This window comes from Camelus dromedarius, chromosome 1 (assembly GCF_036321535.1).
Source record: "Camelus dromedarius isolate mCamDro1 chromosome 1, mCamDro1.pat, whole genome shotgun sequence".
Lineage (NCBI taxonomy): Eukaryota > Metazoa > Chordata > Mammalia > Artiodactyla > Camelidae > Camelus > Camelus dromedarius.
Genome location: NC_087436.1, coordinates 95,590,148 through 95,598,327, shown reverse-complemented (window position 1 = coordinate 95,598,327; position 8,180 = coordinate 95,590,148). Strand labels below are relative to the sequence as shown.

General features: G+C 38.3%; 1 non-coding gene across 1 annotated transcript; it reads left to right on the top strand.

The window, feature by feature from the left end:
* The first annotated feature begins 5,797 nt into the window (after nt 1-5,797).
* On the top strand, nt 5,798-5,869 carry TRNAG-ACC (transfer RNA glycine (anticodon ACC)). Its single transcript has one exon. It is a non-coding gene; the product is annotated as a tRNA-Gly (tRNA).
* Nucleotides 5,870-8,180: the final 2,311 nt, after the last annotated feature.

The window sequence follows — 8,180 nt, the reverse complement described above, 5'->3', positions numbered from 1 at the left end:
AGACCTCTCAGGAAAGCATAAAATAAAGATCACCAGGCCATGTGTGTGACTGTAAAATCCTTGGTAAGGCCTAGAAAGATCTAAGGCAGTGCCTTAGAGAACTGCTGGGTCAAACAACACGGTTATTAATGAGCTTAAGGGTGATGTCTCTGAGTAGTCTCAGCAGAAGTTCAGGATATAAAAGAGCTTATCTCAAAGAGTTTTGTGGGTATGGTTTTTGACTAATGTAGTGACCATTAATAATATTTATAGGTGATCCACAATGTTTTAAGAGAACAGTATTAGCAAAACCATCTCAGCCTGGACAGAGAGAGACAAAGATAATACAAAATGGACCTTTGGACCCCGAACTTTATAGGCAAGAAGAAGTCTGAGAAAGCTATTGAGCAGTAAACATCTTATGGGAAGTGAAGTATGCCTCAGAGGGCAAAACCATGAGCCAGAGGGTGAAGTCAGCAGCTATAGAGAATTACTACCAAAACTCAACTCCCAGTCAAGGAATTACCAACAAATGCCCTGCTGAATTTAAGAATATCCATGGACTAGTGACTCTAGTGTGTTTCTCCTCCTGAGGTGGTTTTCCTCTGCCTATGCTATCATTATATATTGGATTTGTTAGAGGTAGGGGAGCAGATAACTTCACATGTCTTCAAATCAAGAGAAAGTCTTCTCAAGGAATTGTACTTGAAGAGCCTCATGTACACATGAACCTAATTTAGATGATGAGCGAGTGAGAGAAAAGGAGAGAGAGAGTAACAAGTGTTGCTAAGGATATGGAGAAATTGGAACCCTCATGCATTACCAGTGGAAATGCAAAATGGTGCACCAAATCACCCATTTGGTGATTCCTCAATAAATTAAAAATAAAATTGCTATATGATCCAGCAATTCCAGTCCTAGGTATAAACCCAAAAGGATTGAAAACTACTGAAAAACAGTTATTCAAACAAAAACTTACACACAAATATTCCTAGCAGCATTAGTTATAATAGCCAAAAGGTAGAAATAACCCAAATGTCCATTAACTGATGAACAGACAACAGAATGTAGTATATCCATACAGTGAAGTATTATTTGACCATAAAAAGTGGTGAACTACTGATATATGCTACAACACGGATGAACCTTGAAAACATTGTGCTAAATGAGGAAAGCCAGACACAAAAAGCCATATACCAAATGATTCCCTTTACATGAAATATCTAGAATAGGGAAATCCATAGACACAGAAAACTTAGTTGTTTTTAGGGGCTGAGGGGAAGGCAGGTGATGGAGAATGACTGCTTAATGGGTAGAAGGTTTCCTATGGGATGATGAAAATACTGTTGAGCTAGATAGTAGTGGTGGTTGCAAAACACTGTGAATATACTAAATACCACTGAATTGTACACTTGAAAATGGTTAAAATGGTAAATTTTATGTTATGTAAAAACAATAAAAAATTTGAGTGACTTGAAACAGCAATAATATATGAATCATTCTGGGCTTTTCTTCTGTTGATTTCACTGGGCTTAGCCATGTGTCTGCATTCAACCAGAGGCTCAGAAGTTTGATGGGAAGGTCCAGCTAACCTCACTCGCATGCCTGGTGGTGCTTCCCCACGTGGCCCCTCAAACATCCATCTTCTAGACTGGTTTTTTACACAGCAGCCCCAGGGCAGCATCCTAGGGAAGCTACACGGCTTTGTGAGGCTTTGGCTTGGAACATACACAGTATTACATCCATCACATTCTATTAGTCTAAGCAATTTGCAAGGTCAGCCCAGATTAAAGGAGGGGAAAATATATATCAGTTCTTAATTAAAAGAGTGGCAAAATCACCAGGCCCAGATGCCATGTAAAGAGAAATTGTTGCAGAAATTGCTGAGAACAATCTTCCACCAGCAGCCGTGATCTCATGCCCATTTTCAAAAGTATATTTTATTAGATTTTTATTTTTTGGACTAAGACAAATGATAGACTGAAAACCAAATATCTGGATTTAATTTAGATAGCATTTGAGGAATACATTTAGGTTACATGTACCCCTTTATCTAGAGTTTGGCTTAAAGCAATTTATATTTTGGGGATTCTGTTGGATTCGTTCTTGCCTCTGGATTCCAAAGAAACCACAGTGATACTCTACATTCTTATAACTTTAGACTGCCTTTAGGTGGGTTTCTGTATTGTAGAAATTCACACACTGTCACTATGATTATACGCATGGAGTCCTATAAAAATAAAAATAATTTCAAAAGTATCTGATTTCATATTCAGACACCATTTTCCCTTGACTTCAGAAATGGCACTGCCATGGTCATCTTTCTTTTCCAAGCCTAGTTGTCATGAATCTTGCATAAATTCCTGGAGATCCTTCAACAGTTGTTAAGTGAATGAATGAATCCAATAAATGTTTGTGGTTTGGAGTTATTTTGAATAATCTCAGCAGGTTTTCAGTTTATGAAAGAGTGATCTGCTGGAGATGAGAAGGAAAATAGAATAAGGTGGAGCAAGTTGTGGGAAATGTTAGATTGAAGAGGTTTCTTCAGAGGGAGCTGCGGTGCATTTTATGTGTTTGACTTGCCAGCATGTGGAATGTTGCGATAACTAGGAAATACCTCCCCCAACTAAATGTAAATCTGAATGTACTATCTGTGAGTGACATCGTTATATTTAAAGCTTCTGGGGACACAATTTGTTCAGCTTCATCTTCACAGTTCATAAGTGGTGGGGCTCTTCTGAAAGGACTCCAGGCTCAGGCTTCTAGAAGCATGGAGTGAAGTTCTAAGGAGCAGGAACAGGTAGGTCCCAGCCACAACTTTAAACCCATACTTTTAAACTTTCCCAAGTTGTCACTGCAAGGAGATGAGCTTAGTTCCAATACTTCTCTGGCAGGTACACCCCACAAAGTGCCCCTGTGATCAAATCTCAGAGTCAGGAGAGACGTGGAATGCCCCAGTGTGATAAAAACAGATCTGACTTGTAACTTTGGCTTCCCCACCTGGCAAGTGATGAGAACTGAATACAGCACTAGCTACACACTTCTCTCACTTCCTCTCTCCTCTTCAAGGAGAACTGTGAGAATTAACAGCTAATCGGAAAGCAAAGTAACAACGGTGTGTCACAGAGGAGCCGACCTGAGTGAGATCCGTGAAATCTGGCAAAACACCAGATGGGGTCTAATTCAGTTGGACCAGATTAATGTTCAGGCAGGTCACATCTTCAGAGTCCGAGGTTGTCTAGAGTCCTTTCTGCTAAGGAATGCCAATGGCAAGGGAAATCCCTGCCTCACTATTTGCATGTAGATTTAGAAGGAAATGCAGATTTGATCATTTGGTTTCTGTGTAACTTTAGAGTCAAAATGAAACTAGAATGTGAATATGAGAGTGTGTGGAACTTCTTAGTATGAAGTTGGACTGCTGTGGCATTTAGGAAATCGCACCGTATAAGAGCAACACTCAATATTTACATTGTCCTTGCAACAAGTGACAGCAATGACCACCAATGCTCAGAGCCTAGTGTCCTGTAGAATCTAGCAACCCATTATTTGCATACAAGGGTCTATGAATGAACAATATTCATTGCACATTTTCTTTGTGTTTGCATTCTAGTCTTCTGTGATTGATTGCATTTACTAAAAAAAAAAGTATTTTCAAAGATTTGAAGTGTTGATTTTTTTTCTACAGTGGAGTTATCATACATCATCATTAAAACAAATTGAAAAAGAAGGCGGACTCTGCTACCCAAACAAAACCACTGTTCACTTGTACACACTAGGTTCCCAACTGATTTCCACTTGACAAACCCACCAGATTAACTAACGCAGCCTCCAGTCTCTCTGTAAAGCACACATCTGTTGCCCTCAGTCAGCTTAACACAGGCCTCAGAATGCACCTGGGCCCTTCTTCTGCCAGTTGTATTGTCTGCTTACCAGGAGTCAGTTTCTTTGTTCCCAGACACTTTTAAAAAGATTACAATTGAAAATTTGTAATGCAATTAGAAATTCTGTAAATAATGAAAAATATAATGTAGAAAGAACAGTCTTAAGGAAGTCAAGATACTTTGTAAAGACTTGATAAAGGTGAGGCATGCCAAAAAAAAAAAAATACTGTCAGATTAAGTAACTATGAAAGGATGAAAGTAAATCATTAAAATCTAGCAGGATTTGCCCTTAGCGTCTTTAAATTCTTCTCCACTTTAAAGAAACTGGAAAATTGTAGCTGATGCGTTAAGGGTGAATGATTGAATAGGTGAATATTGTTATATTGTGATTAATAATAAGAAGTATACATTTGGTCTTCCATTTCTGGCACAGAGCTCCTAAACCCCTTGGAATTTCCTAAGTGATGTGAGTGATAAACGTGCCTTTTGTCATGTTAATGAGGCAACTTTTGGAAAGCACCTGTGTAACCTAAGGATGGGGGCTGGCTGGGAGAACCAACCAAGTGATTAGGGGGTTGAAACTTTCAGACCCACACCCAGACCTTGGGGGAAAGAAGAGGCGTTGGAGGTTGAGTTCAAGCACCATTGCCTATGAAATGAAGCTTCCATAAAACCCAAAAGGGTTTGGAGATCTTCCTGTTGGTGAACACATAGATACTGGGGGAGAGTGGTACAGGTGAGGAGGGTATGGAAGCTCTGTGTGTTTGCTCCATAACTTGTCCTGTGCATCTCTTCCATCTGGCTGTTCCTGAGTTACATCCTTTTACAATAAAAGGTGATCTAGTAAGTAAAATGTTTCTCTGAGTTCTGTGAGACACTCTAACAAATTAATTAAACCCAAGGAAGGGGTTGTTGGAACCTCCAATCTATTTGTGGGGGAGGTCAGAAACACAGATAATAGCCTAAACTTGAGATTGGCATCTGAAGTTGGGGGTGTGTGGGAGGCAGCCTTGTAGGACTGAGCCCTTAACCTGTGGGATCTGATGCTCTCTCCAGGTAGTGTCAGAATTGAGTCAAATTGTAGGACACGCAGCTGGTGTCTGAGAATGAATTGCTTGGTTATGTGGGGAAGAGCACCACATGTTGGAATTGGTACCAGAATTGTTAGTTGGTTTCAGAATTGGAGTTGGTGATCAGAAGTGGGATCAGAATCAGAATCATACTTATAAAATGCAAAATGAGTGAAGATATTTATCAGGAGTCATGTCCAAAGACAAAAAAAGAAACAATAAAAATCATAAATACATATAGTGCTTCATATGTGCCAAGGACTGCTCTAGTCACTGGAGAACTTCTGCTCATTTTATTGTCATAAAAACTCAATGATACATTAAGTGCATGGCATTGTTAACCCCATTTTACAATGAGGAAACTGAGATAGAATGACTTGAAGCTCCCTACTCTAGATTATCCAACTGGTAAGTGGTAGAGCTGACATTCAAACTCAGGCAGTCTGGTCCTTAGTCCATGCCTTCACCCATGGCCGTATACTAGCCCTCAGTTCTACAGCAGAAGAGTTAAATATTTTAAATAAGAATAAAATTAAGATATGTTTGTACCATTCACAATGTTTTGTTAATGGAAATATTAAATCCTGTATAAAAGTAGAGAGAAGAGTCTGATGAGCCTCCATGTACCCATCACTCAGCTTCAACAATGATCAATTCATGGCCAATCTTTTTGTATCTCTCCCTCATTCACTTCCCCCTGGCTCTTGAAATATACTAAAGGTAATCTTAGAAATCATATATTTTCATCCACAAATATTTCAGCATACATCACTAAAAGACAAGATTTCTTTCTAAAAGTATAACTACGATGTCATCTTTACACTTAAAAATTGAACAAAATCCATTAGTTTAATCAAATATCCAGGGGAAGGTATGGCTCAGTGGTAGAGCTCATGCTTACCATGCATGAGGTCCTGGGTTCAATCCTCAGTACCTTCACTAAAAAAAATAAAAAAATAAAAAAAAATAAATAAATAAATAAATAAATAAACAAACCTGATTACCTCCCCCTCAAAAAAAGAGAACCAACCAAACAAACAAAACAGAAAGAAAAAAGAAAAGAAGCCCCAAATCAATAAGATAGCTCAAAAAAAAAATTAAATATCCAAGTAGTATTTTAATTTCTCTGATTGTCTCAAAATGTTTTGCAGGAGTTTTCCTCTAAATAGAATGCAAATGAAATCATTGCAATTAGTCTTTTTTAATCTCTTAAATCCCTATTCTCCTCTTTCCCCTGCAATTTGTGTATTGAAGAAATCAAGTTCTATGTCTTATAAAGTGTCCCAGTCTAGATTTTGCTAATCTTATTCCCCATGGTGTCATTTAAAACACTTCTCTGTCTCCTGCATTTCTTATAAATCAGGAGTTAAATCTAGAGGTACAATCTGATTCAGGTTTTGATTTTTTTTTTTTTTTTTTTTTTTGCCTGAATGTTTCATAGATGGTGATGTGATAATTCCACCAGGAAGCACATACTGTCTGGCTTTGTCTTCTGTCATGTTAGCATTCATTGCCTAATCCATTATTTTATATGGGGTTAAAAATGGTGCTGATCTATTATTCCTGTCTCATTTATTATATGGAATATTTCTATTCGGAGAAATTTGCTCTCATCAACAATTTACTTACCGTAAGTTCTACAGCAAGTATCAGCAGGATAAATGCTTGATTCTTTTCCTCTGCTTACCAGTTTTCAGAATGAGTTATTTCCTAGTATCTCTAAAGGGGCCGATGAGTTTTTTTTTTTCCTCTGAGTAATTTTAAGCCTATAGGTTTAAAAATATTGATGTGTTTCAGTCCACCACAGTTAATGATGCTCAGATTTATTTTCTTTAGGCGAGGAGAACCTCTTTCGTTTAGCTCATGAGTCTCTCGACAGGACCCGCCCAGTCTTTGACAACTTCCTTATCACAAAATATTCCAGGCTCTCTGTTGTATATAACATTTTTAATACTATCTCTCCATATTACCCTTTTTCTGTTTTTCGTTGAACTGATCAATGGCTAGGAGGCATGGTTGTGAAGGCTTCCTGGATTCCTCTTCCAGCTTTGACCTTGCTTGCTATGTGGCTTGGGCAGGTTACTTCACTTTGCTCTGCCTCAGCTCCCTTATCTGTAAAATGAGAATCATAATAGTTGTGCTAACCTCAAGGTGTTGCTGTAAGGATAAACTGAGTTAATACACAGAGATCACTTAGAACGGTACCTAGCACATAGTCAAAACTCAGTAAATAGTGGTTATTATCATTAGGTTATTATCACTAAGACTGATTTCAGTATATCATCTTTCTGAATTCTTTTAAGCAAGCCTGACATAGTTGTGATCATACATATTATTCGTATGTTTCCTGATGTTTTCCCCATAATATAACAACATGGGCATTTATGTCATCTAACAAACACAAGTTCTAAAAACAATGTAAAACTATTACATGATAGAGACCATATTTTACCAACTTACACGTGTGCCCATAAAGAACAGCTGATTTCCATTTGTTTCTTGTTATAAAGAATATAGCGAGGAATATCTTTGTAAATAGAAGCTTTTGTTTTTCTCTCATGTTTAGCATTTCTCGACTATAAATTCCCCAAAATGAAATGACCGTATCTAAGTTATGACCAAATTTATTTCCTGATGGTTTGTACTGATTCATATTTACCTTGAGTTTTTAAAAAGGTTTAAAAGATGTTTATAAAATTCAAATGATTTTTCATGTTCTTTTACAAAATCCCATGACGAAAATCAGCCATTTAACTTGATCAGCTTGACTGAAAAGAAGGAATGATATGGTCACATCTCTGGGCTGCCCGTATATAGACATCATCCCAGCCTCTTGAGTTGAACCAGTAAGGCTGGGGGAAATTTGGCTGCCACAGCTTTGAATGTGGTGGAAAAAAAAAAAAAAAAAAAAAAAGAAAAGAAAAGAAAAAAGAAAACCAGCATTGTGAGTAATCTAGTAATTGGGTTCTGCTCTCTTCTGAGCTGACTTGAGACCACAGTCACGTGAAACAACCACCAAAAGATGGTAACAGCTCAGCAAGAATGACGGGCTTGACAAGGATGCTGTGTGCTGGGTGGGAAACCAGCCTGACTCTCACAGGGCCTGCCGCCTGCTCTCTGGCTTGGCTCAGGGCGTGAAGTGGGCTGGAATCTGACCCAGTCCTGCCCCACGCAGTGAACCCTGTGCAGATATCACCCTTGAGAAGGGGCCTCCCAGATGGGCAGCTTTTATGATTTATCCACCCACAAG